At 46.1% G+C, this 16,416-nt stretch overlaps 1 protein-coding gene across 3 annotated transcripts in view; it reads left to right on the top strand.

The window, feature by feature from the left end:
* The first annotated feature begins 1,570 nt into the window (after positions 1–1,570).
* Positions 1,571–16,416, top strand: part of LOC132378825 (zinc finger protein 609-like) — a 224,821-nt gene continuing 209,975 nt past the window's right edge. For 2 of the 3 annotated variants that reach the window (XM_059946060.1, XM_059946061.1), the window contains exon 1: positions 1,572–1,902. The gene's annotated coding sequence lies outside the window, so the exon portion shown is untranslated. Of the gene's footprint in view, positions 1,903–16,416 lie in introns of all 3 variants that reach the window. The other variant, XM_059946062.1, reaches the window with a different exon arrangement.

The following is a 16,416-nucleotide window of genomic DNA, read 5'->3' as shown; positions in this document are numbered from 1 at the left end:
TCTCTGCCTGACCCACTCTGTTCCTCCAGCAACTTGTTTGCATTCTCATCATTGTTTTTAAACAATTCCATAATCTTGCATGTTCCTATCAGCAGTCCCTGCAAACTCTGATTGCCAGTCTTCTCGATGTATCCCTCTCCACGCCTCTGTTCTCCCTCAACACTCTTATCACCTGCACTGACATCTCCCCTAAAACCTTGGTGTCAGATGTTCTCCGCCGGCCCTCCAGTAGTTGACCTGAAACTCTTTTCCATGCTAAAAGTATTTAGGTAATTTAACCGTTTATTGCAATTTCTCTGTAATCCGTCTTGCAAATGTAAACTGGCAAACTCCCTCAGCAGGTAGGGCAAGATTTGAGTAAAAGGGAACAATGTTAAAATTTTGAGTCTAGGATCATTTGTCTCACACTCAGCCTACATTATAGAGGCACAGAGGTACACAGCACAGAGACAGGCCCATCAGCCCAACTCTTCTATGCTGGCCTGAGCTAGTCTCATTTTCCTGTGTTACCAATATCCCTCTAAACCTATCCTTTCCATGTACCAATGTTCTATTTCCCCCAGCCTGGTCACTCTCTCTTCTCCCCCTCCCACTGAGCAGAAGATACAAAAGCCTGAGGACATAACCCACCAGAAATATACTCTGCTGTTATAAGTAAAAACACAAAATGCTGGCAGAACTCAGCAGGCCAGACAGCATATATGGGAGGAGGTAGTGACGACGTTTCGGGCCGAAACCCTTCAGGAGTGAAGTTGCCCTCCTGATGAAGGGTTTTGGCCCAAAACGTCGTCACTACCTCCTCCCATAGATGCTGTCTGGCCTGCTGAGTTCAGCCAGCATTTTGTGTTTTTATTTATTTCCAGCATCTGCAGATTCACTCACGTTGTCTGCTGTTATAAGACTCTTTAACAATCCTCTGATACGATAAAATGAATTCTTGGTTTTGGCATGTTCCTATATTTGTCTCCCTGAATAGCATTTTCTATGTGACCGCATCTCCTGCATTCTGTTTTATTTTCCCTATTACGTATTCACATATGGAATGATCTGTCCAGATGGCATGCAGACGAAAGCTTCCCAATTCCCATATCATGCCGAAAGATGTGACAATCTCACAATCATTGTCATGACCTTGCATTTTATTATCTACCTGCGCTGCACTTTCCTTATCCTATTATTTCCTTTCTCTTTGAACTATCTGGAAGCACTTTTGCTTCAAAATGATCTGTACAGATGGCATGCACTGTACATTGGTGCATGTGACAACAATAAACCAATTTACTGTACCAATTTAGCACTTGAGACTCTCTGCCGCTTGTTCTCCTTTGGGCCTTGACAGCTGACAGAATTACTCCGGATCTTCCCAGCCTCTCCTACTTTCGCTCTGGGTTCAATCCGTCTAGACTCCGCTCCGGGTTTTTCTCCAGTCCAATCCGGGTTTTCAGGATTCCAGTTCGGGTTTTACCAAGCCTTCGCTCCGCTCCGGGCTCCGTGGCGGGGTTTACGGCGCTTCGCAGTCTGCTCCTGGATTTGTGGCGCCGCTCCGGGTTTTGGCTGCCGCCTCGCCAGTGCATCGGCGCTTCGCCTCGGGGACTGCTCGGATCCGGGAGAGACGAAGCGAAGCCGGGATCGGGCCCAAGCGCGGCCCCGCAGCGGCGCAGTCTGATCCGGCCCGGGGCCGGCTTTCCTAGTGAGGGGCCTTCAGCCGGCATCTTTTACCCCCCGCCCCCTCCACCTCCAGCCGCTGTCGGAGGCGACCCTCGGTGCCGGGGGTGGCGAGATGGCCGCGATCCGGTGAAGGCGGGGGGAGCCGCTCCGCTCCGGGGCCTCAGCCCTGTCCCCGGGGCCTCCGCCGGGACCCGCGCCGTGTCGATGAGTCTGGAGCCTGGCTGCCTTGCCCGGGTAAGCGCTTCCCCTTCTTGCCCCGGGGCCTGGGCTCCAGCTGATGGAGGAATCCCTTTGTTCGAGGCCGGGGTGATGAGGATGGTATGGGAGGGGGGGGGGGGTGACGGGCCCGATCTCTCCCCCTTCCAACCCCGGTCTCGATTAGCGAACTGTCCCGGGGGAGGGCTTCGATAGTGACGGTGACAGGTGGTTGGGAGTTCGGGGGTGTGAGGTGTTGGGCCGTGAGGCGCTGAGCCGGATCTCGGAAACCTGGAACCGGCACATGGTGTGAGGTAAGAGCGGGCGGCAGCCGGAGGATGCTCGGGGTCAGGGACACCCGATGTTCCCCAAATAAACCCCGGCTGCCCCGCCCGGCCACTGGCCGACTCCCAGCTCCCAGGCCCGGATTGGCTTGGCAGGAAGCATTGAACACCAAGCGGAGGCATTGTTGTGGTGCTCGAGCCCCAGTACTGGCAGCTCAGCCAGTAGACAGAGTCCCTTCTGTTAAATTAAGTCTCATTTATTGTTGGTTTGCTTATCCCTCCCTCTTTCCATGTATCTTGGTGCCTTGGTACATTTGGCTTAGGTACAGCACTGACTGAGTCAGATGATTGTGATTCAAGCCTTGCTCCAAGGGAGCAGGGCAGACTCCGGTTTGGATTCTGTAGAAGGTGTTGAAGGTTTTTGTGCAGATGAATGTTTGAAGGTGAATCTTTTCCTCTTGCCAATGTAGTATCCTTTTAAACTTGGTCTAGAAATTGATCTTTTAAAATGGGGTCAAGGACCAGTTTTGGTGTTTCTGGTCCTTGGAAATGTTTAGGGACCTTCCCCAGTTCTAAATTATGATTCCGGGTGTCAGCGTTAGAGTGCTGATAACACCTTCACCTCTGTGTGAACGCGTGTGTGTGCAAGTTCAAGTTCTACTTAAAGAGCCTGCAGTGAATCTTGGCTGTTACTTCAGTGCATTGTTGATGTTAACTTTCAGGTATGATTTTAAGCCAAGGCTTCGCCTGCCTGCTAAATAGGTGTAAAACTGATCCTCCAGAGTTATTTTGAAGGCTAGGGGAATTCTACTTACCTTTGGGCAGTCTTATCTCTGAAATTGTGTAGGCACTTGTAAAAGTACTTTCTGACTAAGGTGACCTCAGATTGTGATTGGATTGGTTTGTTATTGTCACATGTAGCAAACGGCTGGAAAAACTTATGTTTGTGATACCATATAAATGCAAATTTATCTTTAATGCACGTATCAGGACTTAAATGCATTTTGCTGGATGTGGAATATTATTTGAAAAGCATTTGTCAAAACATTTAACCATTGGAATTCACAGGAGCTCTTTTAGACTTGTTAGCAGATTGGATTAGAGTATTTGCCCCAGGTTGGTTGATGTCTTGCAGGAAAGGAGAGCTCCTGCCATCAAGAACATACAAAAAGGCCCACAATTTCAGGAAGGTTCCCACCCACCCTGCTCATGGACTGTTTATCCCACTCCCATCAAAGAGGAGGCTACGCAGCATCCATTCTAGGGTCACCAGACTCAAAAACAGTTACTTTCCCTAAGCAATAAGGCTGATTAACACATCTACCCATTAACCCACCCTCCACAACCCCTATCACCACTACTACATCATTTCCTGTCAGATTCACTTTATGTACATGTAACCAATCTGTGTATATAACTTATTTATATTTATTGTTTTATAAAATTATTCTGCGTTTTTATATGCTGCATTGGATAATTTTGTTCTCCTTTACGCTTCTGTACTGGAAGTGACAGTAAACAATCTTGAATCCCACATGTCTGCCCTCTGGACAGCTGTGATATGAGTCAGCTTCAGTACTGTCCACTTGTTCAGTGGGGTTTTATCTGGGCTGGTTTGAGAGCTTGTCCTGTTTACAGCAGTTCTTGTGTCACTGATTTGGTCGTGCTCCATCTACAACCAAACATGAATATTTTCTAATTGAAGCTCTTTAACAAACACTGGAAGTTAATATTATGCCTTAAATGTTTAGTATTTTGATAATCCATATGGAAACTGTGAGTCTCAGTTGTCAGTTTCTATGAATATATAACATGCAGTTGATGTTAATATTGTATTGATTGTTGGTGTTTTCTCGATGGTAAGCTTGTTTTGATTGTCAAAGTCACCATTATCATCGTATATCAGATGCATGAAGGGTGTTGGCTGATTACCACATGAAAACCTTGAACCAATTGCAGACAGTGCAGACTTGCTTAAAGAAAAATTTGGCAAACATTTTGGGCAACCATTGAGTTGCAGTGGGAGACCATGTGGCTGTGAGCACAATACTAGACTGTGCAGTGATTTCTCATGATGCCAAACTGCCAATTACTGCACATTGTTACGGATGATGGACATCTGTAATATAGGAGGGCAAGAAGTACTTCAGAGAAAAGTCAAAGGAATGGGGTGTGGTACGAAGCAAATCAGGAAAAATAATGGAAGGATTACTCTGTGGATTTAAATGATGACACTGACTGCATTTTTGCTCAATTACTCAAGTTGTACTCCAATAGAGGATGTTTTGCTGATGGCTTGTATCGCAGCTGCCTGAATGTGAAAATCGCATTTGGGCTCATAAAAGCCTAGTAGTGGATGTTGAGAAAGCAATAAAAAATAATTGCAGGTAGGAATGCACCTGCTTTTAAACAAAAGCTTGTTATGTTAGCAAGTTGGTCATTGTACTGATTGTGCTTGTGGGCTCAGTAATATCACACGCCATTCACACTAAATTCACTGACCAGTAAATCAGTGCATTCGTTATCTTGAGTCTGTTCGAAATGTTGACTGTTCATTTCCCTCCATATATGCTAGCTGACCTGCTGAGTTCTTCCAGTGCTGTGTGTGTCATTGATTACCCTGCTGTCATTGCTGAGTGTTTCATTCACACTGATTCTGCTTCCTGAATGCACCTTCCTCTACATATAATGATATCCGTCTTCCACCTGGCCCTGATAATGATATCCATGTTCCACTTGTCCCTATAATCTTCAGATTTGCACCTTTGATGCAGTCACGACTTCTGAATTATTCTTTATGGCAGGTTTAGCTGCACTGCACGTTGGTTAAACTAACAATGCCAGAGGGAAACTTTGATACTGATCCTAAACAAAGTTGGTATTTAGAAAAATATGGGGAATAAATCTATGTTATTACAGATATCACAGCAACATCACTTCTTGATTGCTACCCACATCTCCCGTTCCAACCAGTTTTCACAGGAGCACCATCAGGAGTGTCCTGACCAGCTGTATCACTGTTTGGTGTGGGAATTGCAAGGTGTTTGACCACTAGTCACTGCAAAGGACTGTAAGGACTGCTGAGAAGATCATTGGGGTCTCTCTTCCACCCATTAGAGATATTTATCAGGTGTGCTGCATACACAGGGCCCTTAGCATTGTCATTGATCCCTCCTATCAGTCCAACAATCTCTTGACCCTCCGACCATCAGGAAGGAGGTACTGTAGCATTAGGACAAGAATTGTTGCAATGGAAAACAGCTTCTTCCCCCATGCTGTTGGACTACTGAACTCCCCGCCACCCCAGGTCTCATCACGCACGAGGCGCTGGTAGCATTAGACAGTTTACTTGTGTATTAAATGCACTTTATCATTTGTTAATTTACGAGTGGTAATATTACTTTGCGTGTGAGCTGTATGTAGTGAGTTGTGCATCTTTGTCCGGAGGAACGTCGTTTTGATTGGTGGGATACATGTGCATGGTTGAATGACAGTAAACTGAACTTGAACATGATTAAAAGATAGCAATATTTGCCGAAGTAGTGGAGAGAGTTGATGTGTATTTTGGAGTTTGCAAAATAGTTTGAAGTCTGCCTAGGCTATAAAGGGGTATGGGCTGCTGTATCATAACTGGGTTGAAGCATAATTGGTTTTCGGTTTTGAGGAAGACAGTGATATTGCTTGGGAATTGATGCTAAAACAAGAAATGTGGAAATTCTCAGTGGGTCATGTCTCAGATCCCAAAGAAGTCTGTTGGAAATCAGGTCTCAATTCTGAAGGAAAGCCAACAATGTGAAATATTGAGGAGCTCGGTGGGTCAGGCAGCATTTATGGAGGGAAATTGACAGTTGGTGTTTTGGGTTGAGATCCCCTCCACAGATGTTGTCTGGCTTTTGAGTTCCTCCAGCATTTTGTATGTTGCTCCAGATTTCAGTTTCTGCCTGCACAGCTGCTGTCTTATCCATTGGGTAGTAGCTTGTTTTAAATCCATAATTCAATATTTTGTTGTGTAGATTTCCAAATTTACAGCACTCTATTTAGATCTGTAACATGAAGTTCAGAATTCAAACACTTAAGGAGGGTAATAAACTCCAGGAGCCTAACTAGATTAACATGTTCGAGTTACCATTTAATGCAGAGAATTATATGTGCACTCTTCCCATCTTGGTCTCTGTATTCCCTTCACTTTTACCATTTATTTTGATGGAACACATTCTCTAACTTTTTGTATCAGGTTCTCATTTGCTTATTTTGAAGGACATTAAAGTGCAGAATTGGTGTATAAGGATGGTTATTGAGAAAAATAATTTCTTTTCTCTGGAAAAGCTAAGTTATCAGTCAATTTTAAGATTATGAAAAAAATTAAGAGTGGACAGTGATGTTTCCATCTATGGGGAAAGCCAAAACTTGACGCTATAAATAGAAGCTACTTATGCATAAATCCAATTGGTAATTCAGGAAAGATATCCTCAGTCCTTGATAATTGAGGCAACTTGCATGGATGCATTTAAGGATTAGTGATATAAACAGAGGAACGAAAAAGGAATATATTCATGGAGTTAGCTGAAAGAAAGATGAGAGGAAATGCGTGTGGAGCAAAAACGCTGGCAGTATTTGGATCAAATGGCTTGTTCATCATTGCTATGTAATGCTTAGCTGTTGGGAATTAAGCAAGCTGTCAGTTCTGTTGTTTTTCCTCCTGTTTTCCCTTCCTTACCCTGCCCTCTATTTCCCTCAGCCAGAAGAAAATGCTTACCCTATGGATGTCAAAGGTACCATTGTTTGTTACAGCAAGGTAGTATTTCTGTAACCCATAAACCTCTGGACTGATAATTGCTCTGTTGCTAAAAGCCAAGCAGAATCTGTTTGTAATGAAATAAAGCTACTGAAGTGACTAACTATTAGAAACATTTATTTCCTCTTTTATATATGGATTTGGGATCACCATTTCAATCGGCATAAACTAATGGAGGATGGTTATAATTGTGCTTTAATGACTGCCCACATTACTGTTGTTATAGTGCTGGGAAAGCTGTGGTAATGGTCAAAACTATTTATTGAACTCATTGTGGGGAAACACCTGCTTTTTGATTTGGAAAATATATCATCTGGGGAGCAGTGGCCTTGGAACATAAACATTGTGACTTGCATATGATAAAATTCATTTTCACACAATATAAGAAGTTCGAATCATAGAACTGTTATGTTGGATGAGATCATTTGATCCAGTAAGTCCATGTGATTCAGTGTGGAAGAAACCATTCAGTCTCATTTCCCTTTCCTTATCATTTGCCATGTTAGTTTTCATCGAATAACCTTTGCCTCTCCGGAAGCCCTAATTCAGACTGTTTCAGAATAGATTCCATAAATTAACTTTGAAATTGTCAGAACACTCCGCTGAACATCGATGGCTCCTCCATTGAGATTGTTAAGAGCACCAAATTTCTTAGTGTTCACCTAGCGGAGAATCTCACCTGGTCCCTCAACACCAGCTCCATAGCCAAGAAAGCCCAGCAGCATCTCTACTTTCTGCGAAGGCTGAGGAAAGTCCATCTTCCAGCCCCCATCCTCATCACATTCTACAGAGGATGTATTGAAAACGTCCTGAGCAGCTGCATCACTGCCTGGTTCGGGAATTGCACCGTCTTGGATTGCAAGACCCTGCAGCGGATGGTGAGGCCAGCTGAGAAGATCATCGGGGTCTCTCTACCCATCATTAGAGACATTTACACTACACGCTGCACCTGCAAAACTAACAGTATCGTGAAGGACCCCACGTACCCCTCACACAAACTCTTCTCCCTCCTGCCATCTGGCAAAAGGTACCGAAGCATTCAGACTGTGCAACAGTTTCTTCCCCAAAGCCGTCAGACTCCTCAATACTCAGAGTCTAGACTGACATCTACGTCATTTATTATTATATTGTAATTTGTCCTCTACTGTGCCTATTGTCTTGTTTATTTATTATTGTACTGCCCTGTACCATTTTGTGCACTTTATGTAGTCCCGTGCAGGTGTGTAGTCTAGTGCAGTTTTTATGTTGTTTTACGTAGTCTGGTGTAGCCTTGTGCTGTCTCACATAGTCTAGTGTAGTTTTGTGTTGTTTCATGTAGCACCAGGGTCCTGGAGGAAAGTTGTTTCATTTTTACTGTGTACTGTATCAGCAGTTTATGGTTGAAATGACAATAGGCTTGACTTAAGTTTTCACCTTTTATCTCATATGTTTAGTATCACCTACAGAATAAATACTAGACTTCCATCTTTTGTACCTACCAATGAGTTTAATGTCTCTTTGTCTTTTGCTGAACTGTGAAGGGTTTAATGAAATGAGTTTGGCAGTGTCCCTGCGTGCTTGAAATTTTTAGTGAGTTTTGATACAGGCTAATCCTAACAGCACTAAATGGGCATGTTCATTGAGTCCCGAGTGTGATCTGAGTGGGATATTAATAAAATAATGCAATTTGGTGTTTGGGCTGAATGGCACTTTGAAGGTAGAGGTGCTGGGCATTTACTGGGTGTTGGTTAACAGATAGAAAATGAAGAGTAAAAATAAATGAGCCCATTTTGAGTTGCAAGTCCTGAACCCTAACCTTCTGTCAATCTATAATTAGTGAACTGGTTGAGGGGGTTCAATATATCCAAGTTTGTTAATAATTCAAAGATAAGTGGCAATGTGGATTGTGAGGGTGATGCAGAGAAGTTTTGGGTGAATTTTAAAACGTCTAATTAATGGGTAAGGAAATGGCAGATAGAATACATAATGGAGAAGTAGTCGTTCTTCTTTTGAGTGACGAGTTTTGAAAGACATCACTGTTCAGAGATCTGGGTGGTCTTGTATGTAAACCACTGAAAATTATAGATACATCAAGGAATTAGGAAAGTAAAAGATATGTTGGAATTTATGAAAAGAGAAACAACAGGAAGAATGCTGGAGAAACTTGGAAGGTAAGGCAGTGTTTGGGGAAGAAAATGGACAATTGATGTTTCAGGTCAAAGGTCAGATAAAGGTTCTCATCCAGAAATGTCAGTTGGCTATTTCCAGTCCAGATGAAGGGATGTGACCAGAAATGTCAACTGTTCATTTCCCTCCATGATTCTGTCTGGCCTGCTGAGTGCCTCCATCATCTTGTTTGTTGCTCCACATTCAGCTTTTGCTATTTCTTTTTGTCTCCTTTATTGGAAGAGGACTTGAATATGAGTAGACTTATTCAAATTATATGGGGTCTTGGCGAGGTTACACCTGGAATATTTGTGCACTTGCTTCATTTCCTTACCTGAGGAAGGTTGTATAAGTGGTAGAGCAATATATGTTTACGTGATTGTTTGGAAGGATGGGTTGTCTGATGAGAAAGTAAATAAACTTGAAAGCTGAGAGACGATCTTGTGGAAACCTACAGCCACAAGATATCTGTAACAAGTGGTGTACAGTGGTATTGGTACTGAGCCCATTGTAGTTTGAGTATGATTAATATATCTTATAGACAATACAAAATTTGAGCCCTTGATAGAGAAGAACGCTGTTTAAGGGTGCATTGGGACGTGGATCAGCTTCACATACATGAGGAGTAAATCTTTATGTTGTAGAGATGTGCTACACATAACGCTGAAATAATGACACGCAGTCAGTCAGTCGTTTGGAGACTAGTTTATTCAAACTTTGCAGCGCTGGCATTTAATCCCTAGCGCCCGCCCTCTCCGGGCGGAAATGACATCAGAGGTGCATTACCAAAGTCTCCCCCCCCCCCCCCCCCCCCGTGCGCTGGCTATTTGTGAGCCAGTTCGCCTGCGCAGAAAGTGGGTCGCCACATAACCCCCCCCCCAGAACTGGCGATACACCCACCAATTTCCGCAGTCTTGATCAGCCTCTGTTTGAGAGGTCTGCCTCTGCGCCATGGTGCCTGAACCTTGACTGGCTGCGCCAAGTCCACATGGGCTGGTTTGAGTCGGTCCACCGTGAAAACCTCCTCTCTCCCCTCAATGTCCAGAACGTACGTGGACCCGTTCTTGTTGATCACTTTGAATGGCCCCTCATACGGCTGCTCGTACAAACACAAACTTACAGTTCTGCTGGTCTTTGGGTACGTGGGTCAGGGTCCGTCCGTGCTGTGAAGTTAGTATGGGGGCCAGGTTGCCGAGCCTTTTGCATAGCCTGTCCAGGACTGCTGCGGGTTCTTCCTCTGGCCCCCTTGGGGCTGGTATGAACTCTTCCAGGATGGCCAGGGGTGCACCGTACACCAACTCGGCCGACGAGGCGTGCAGATCCTCTTTGGGCGCTGTACGAATTCCAAGCAGGACCCAGGGAAGCTCGTCCACCCAGTTAGGTCCTCTCAGGCGGACCATGAGAGCCGACTTCAAGTGACGGTGGAAGCGTTCCTCTAGTCCGTTCGACTATGGGTGGTAGGCAGTAGTGTGGTGTAGCTGCGTTCCCAACAGGCTGGCCGCAGCTGACCACAAGCTGGAGGTGAACTGGGCACCTCGAGGTAATGTGGGCTGGTATCCCGAAGTGTGCTACCCAGGTTGCAATCAGTGCTCGGGTGCAGGAATCAGCAGATGTGTCGGTGAGCGGGACTGCCTCTGGCCACCTCGGGACACTGGTAGACACTGATATCCACATGAATGTGGTCAAACCTCCGGTGGGTGGGTTCAAACTGCTGCGGCGGGGCTTTAGTGTGCTGCTGCACCTTGGCTGTTTGGCACTGTGTGCACGTTCTGACCCATTCACTGACCTGCTTGTGAAGTCTGTGCCACATGAACTTGCTGGAGATCAGCTGGACGGTTGTCCTGATAGATGGGTGCGCCAAACCGTGTATGGAGTCGAAAACTCGCCGCCTCCAGGCTGCTGGGATGATGGGGCGAGGTTGGCCGGTAGCCACGTCGCACAGGAGGGTCCTATCACCTGGGCCTACGAGTAAGTCCTGCAGCTGTAAACCCGAGACTGCGGTCCTGTAGCTGGGCATCTCGTCGTCTGTCTGCTGCGCCTCTGCCAGTGTTGCATAGTCCACCGCCAGGTTCAGGGCCTGGACAGCTGGTCTGGAGAGTGCATCAGTCATGATGTTGTCCTTTCCCAAGTCATGCTGGATGACCGTCGTGTACTCGGAAATGTAGGACAGATGTCGCTGCTGGCGGGCCGATCAGGGATTGGACACCTTCGTGAACGCGAAGGTCAATGGTTTGTGGTCCGTGAACGCAGTGAATGGCCTGCCTTCTAAGAAGTACCTGAAATGCCGGATTGCCAGATACAGTGCCAACAGCTCCCGGTCGAAAGCACTGTACTTGAGTTCGGGTGGTCGTAGGTGCTTGCTGAAGAATGCCAGGGGTTGCCAGCGCCCCTCGATGAGTTGCTCCAGCACCCCACCGACTGCTGTGTCGGATGTGTCCACCGTGAGGGCAGTCAGAACGTCCGTTCTGGGGTGTACCAGCATTGCGGCATCTGCCAAGGCTTCCTTGGCTGTAACGAAAGCGGCCGTGGCCTCCTCGTCCCAAGTAATGTCCTTGCCTTTACCCGACATCAGGGTGTACAAAGGGCGCATGATACGGGCTTCTGAGGGGAGGATATGATGGTGGAAGTTCACTATACCAATGAACTCCTGCAGGCCTTTGACTGTGTTGGACCGAGCAAAGTGGCGGATTGCATTTACCTTGGCGGGCAGGGGGGTTGCCCCGTCTTTGGTAATCCTGTGGCCCAGGAAGTCGATGGTATCGAGACCGAACTGGCATTTGGCTGGGTTGATCGTGAGGCCGAAATCCCTCAGGCGGGAGTAGAGCTGGCGGAGGTGGGACAGATGCTCCTGACGACAACTGCTGGCTGTAAGGATGTCGTCCAAATAGATGAACGCAAAGTCCAGGTCACGTCCCACCACGTCCATTAGCCGTTGGAACATCTGTGCGGCATTCTTCAGGCCGAACGGCATTCGGAGGAACTCAAACAAGCTGAACGGGGTGATGAGTGCTGTTTTGGGGATGTCTTCAGGGTGCACTGGGATTTGATGGTATCCCCGGACGAGGTTTACTTTGGAAAAGATTCTTGCCCTGTGCAGGTTTATTGCAAAGTCCTGTATGTGCGGCACGGGGTAGTGGTCTGGAGTTGTAGCCTTGTTCAGTCTGTGGTAGTCGCCGCATGGTCTCCAACTCCCGGCTGCTTTGGGCACCATGAGCAGGGGGGAGGCCCATGGGCTGTCGGACCTCCGTACGATCCCCAATTCCTCCATCCTCTTGATCTCCTCCTTCACCAGGCGGAGCTTTTCCGGGGGGAGCCTTCGTGCGTGGAGTGGTGGTCCCTGGGTCGGAATGTGGTGCTGTACCCCGTGTCTGGGCATGGCTGCCATGAACTGCGGTGCCAGAGTTAATGGAAAGTCAGCCAGGATTCTGGTGAATTTGTTGTCGGACAGCGTGATGGAGTCCAGGTGTGGGGCCGGCAACTTGGCTTCACCGAGGGAGAACGTCTGGAAAGTCTCGGCACGTACTAGTCTTTTCCCTTGCAAGTCGATCAGCAGGCTGTGAGCGCGCAAGAAGTCCGCCCCCAGGAGTGGTTGGGCCACTGCAGCCAGTGTGAAGTCCCACGTGAACCCGCTGGCACCGAACTGCAGCTGCACTGTGTAGGTGCTGCAGGTCCGTATCGTGCTGCCGTTTGTGGCCCTCAGGGTGGGTCCTGACTTCCTGTTGCGGGTGTCGTACCCCGTCGGGGGCAAGACGCTGATCTCCGCTCCAGTGTCGACCAAGAAGCGGCGTCCCGACTGTTTGTCCCGGATGTTCAAGAGGCTGTCCTGGTGGCCAGCCACCATAGTCATTAGCGGCAACTGGCCCTTGCAGGGCGGGCAACAACAGCGGGCTTTTGTGCCCCACCGCTGGTGGTAGAAACACCACTGTTCACTGGCCTCCTCACTCCTGCCTCTGTGTTGTGTGCGTCCCCCTGCCGGGCCTGGTCTGGTCTGCTGTTGGGCGCGTGGCCCGGTAATCTGACCGACGGACACCACGCTCTCCCTCTTGGCTTTCCACAGCACGTCTGCCTGGGCCACCGCCTTCCGGGGGTCGCTGAAATCTGCGTCGGCCAGCAGCAGATGTACGTCCTCAGGAAGTTGCTCTAGAAACGCTTGCTCGAACATGAGGCAGGGCTTGTGTCTGTCAGCCAGGGACAGCATCTCGTTCATCAATGCTGAATGCAGTCTGTCTCCCAAACCGTCCAGGTGAAGCAGGCGGGCACCTCGCTCATGCTGTGAGAGGCCAAAGGTCCCAATGAGCAGCACTTTGAATGCTTCATATTTGCCTTCTTTTGGGGGCGACTGTATGAAATCCACAACCTGGGCGGCCGTCTCCTGGTCAAGGGCGCTCACCACGTGGTTGTAACACGTGGAATCAGAGGATATCTGCCGAATCTGGATCTGAGCTTCTGCTTGGCTAAACCACAAGCGTGGTCGCAGCGTCCAGAAAGTCGGCAGTTTTAACGATCTGCGTGAACAGATGAAGAGTCAGTCATCTTTGGTCCAAATCCCATTTGGACCGTCGTGGTCACCAATGTAGTGATGTGCTACACACAGCGCTGAAATAACGACAAGCAGTCAGTAAGTCGTTTGGAGACTAGTTTATTCAAACTTTGCGGCACTGGCATTTAATCCCTAGTGCCCGCCCTCTCCGGTGGAAATGACATCAGAGGTGCATTGCCAAAGTCTCCCCCCGCGTGCTGGCTATTTGTGAGCCGGTTCGCCTGCGCAGAAAGTGGGTCGCCACGATGTTATGTTTCTGTCTGAAAGTGGAATGTGCAATTTCTAGTAATTTGTGATAAATAGTATGTTTAGTAAGATATACAACAGAACAGCCAATATAGCTTAGAAATACAATTGTGTCAGCGTGAATTAATCAGTCTGATAACCTGGTGGAAGAAGCGGTCCCTGGAGCCTGTTGGTCCTGGCTTTAATGCTTCAGTATTGTTTCCCGAATGGTAGCACCTGGAACAGTTTGTGGTTGGGGTGACTTGGGTCCCCAATGATCCTTCGGACACTTTTTACACATCTGTCTTTGTAAACATCCTGAATAGTGGGAAGTTCACATCTACAGATGTGCTGAGCTGTCTGGACCACTCTCTGCAGAGTCCTGCGATTGAGGGAAGTACAGTTCCCATACCAGGCAGTGATGCAGCCAGTCAGGACGCTCTCAATTGTGCCCCTGTAGAAAGTCCTTAGGATTTGGGAGCTCATGCCAAACTTCTTCAACTGTCTGAGGTAAAAGAGGTTCTCTTGTGCTTTTTTCACCACATAGCCAGTATGTAAAGACCAAGTGAGGGCCTCAGTGATGTGTATGCCGAGGAACTTAAAGCACCCTCTCAACCCTGGATCTATTGATGCCAATAGGGATGAGTCTGTCTCCATTCCTCCTGTAGTCCACAACCAGCTCCTTTGTTTTTGCGACATTGAGGGAGAGGTTGTTTACTTGATAGCTGAGTTGGCTGTGACCATCAGTGTAATTTGCTTTGAAACTCAACCTAAGCACCCTCATCTTTGTTTTATTCAGAGTAAAGGTAATTCTGCATTCAGTCTAAGCTATTGGTGGCCTTACTTGGAGTGATATTTTGGTAGTGAGTGAGTTTATTGTATAATCATACTCCATAATATTAGTTGAAACCAGAGCACAAGAGACTCTTGTAGAATATTTTGTAGATTTAGTACAGTTGAGCTGAATAATGTGTTTCTCTAGAATCTATGTCATTCTGTGTAATGGAGTTGTTATTTAGTATTCAGCATATGTTGTATCTTTATAGACTGCCCATGTCTTTTTCACTTCATTTTTGGCAAATGTGACTGCTCCCGCTTTACACCTTTCCATCATATTTCATCTGCTATTCTTCTGCCTGCTCTTGTATTTTGTCTGTAACTGCTGTCATTTTGCTACTGATTCCAGTGCCACTCCTAGTTTTTGGTAAATGCAAATTTGTCCAATTTGCATTGGGATTTGGTATACAAATCCATCTGAGTAACTTAATAACCATAATAATTCCATCACTGATTCTGGAAGTATCTAACTCGACCAGACACCTATTTGAAAAAAAATTACCCATAATTTCCTTCTTTCATTCTGATTTACCATGAAGGTTTGATTTTAAACTTGGTATCTGTATTAGTTGATTTTAAACTTGTGAGGAGCATTGATGTTCAGCACTGCCTAAGTCCATTTTCAGTGCTGTTTTACCATTTAGTGTAATCTTCAAATGGACATTTCATGTATTCCATTATTTGCCGTGTGATTGAGGCAGAAAGAATATTCTGATTGTTCTATCCATGTTCTTTTATGTACACCCCTGTAATCTTGTCCCATTCTCTGAGAATTCTGCAATCTTGATCATATTCTCTGAAGTTTTAATACCAAACTTTCCTTTTTTTACTCCTTTTCCCTCCTTTGATATGCTCTAATTATACCTCAGATTAAATATTTCATCAGTAACTTGTAATCTTTTTCTAACTCTTATGTTAAACAAAACACTTTCTACATTATTGTACCTGGTAAAGGCTTGGGATGATGCACCCAGTGCACCAAACTAAGAACTTGAAGTTGTTCACTATGTAAGGAATGCAACTTATTCTTGAGATACTACACTTCTGCATTTCCAGCCTCTTGGGCAACTCTGCTGTCTACTCTATGATTGGCAGGATTTAAGGTTGTTGAAATCCTTGGCGCTGTAAATCTTTCCCTAAAATTCTTCCACCTCTCTTTTAGGTCACATTGTAAAATCCAGCTCTCACTTTTTCTTTTTTTTACAAAACTATAAAAGTTTATTTACAACACAGATACACAGGGTACAAATGTTCAGTATTTACAAGACAGTGAGTACACTCACATTTGATTACTACCGTCTACTGGACAATTAATACCCCGGGGGGCCCACTGCTCCTGGAAGTCCCCCAGTGTGCCAGTTGCGACTCATTCCACATTTGCACCACTCTCTATGATGAAGCACTTACCTCTAGGGTCCCCTTTAAATCTTTCCCCTCTCATCTTAAACCTTTCCCCTCTCATCTTAAACCTATAGTTGCAAGAAAAAGTTTGTGAACCCTTTGCAAATACCTGGTTTTCTGCATTAATTACTCATAAAATGTGATCTGATAATAGACAAACACAATCTGCCTAAGGTAATAAAGTACAAACAATTGTACTTTCCATGTCTTTATTGAACACATTGTTTAATCATTCAGAGTCCAGGCTGGAAAAAGTCTGTGAGCCCTTGTATTTAATAACTGGTAGAACCTCCTTTAGCAGCAATAACCTCCATCAAATGTTTCCT

Source organism: Hypanus sabinus, chromosome 21 (assembly GCF_030144855.1).
Source record: "Hypanus sabinus isolate sHypSab1 chromosome 21, sHypSab1.hap1, whole genome shotgun sequence".
Lineage (NCBI taxonomy): Eukaryota > Metazoa > Chordata > Chondrichthyes > Myliobatiformes > Dasyatidae > Hypanus > Hypanus sabinus.
The sequence above is the reverse complement of the archived record's forward strand: the minus strand, read 5'-3'. Positions and strand labels throughout refer to the sequence as shown.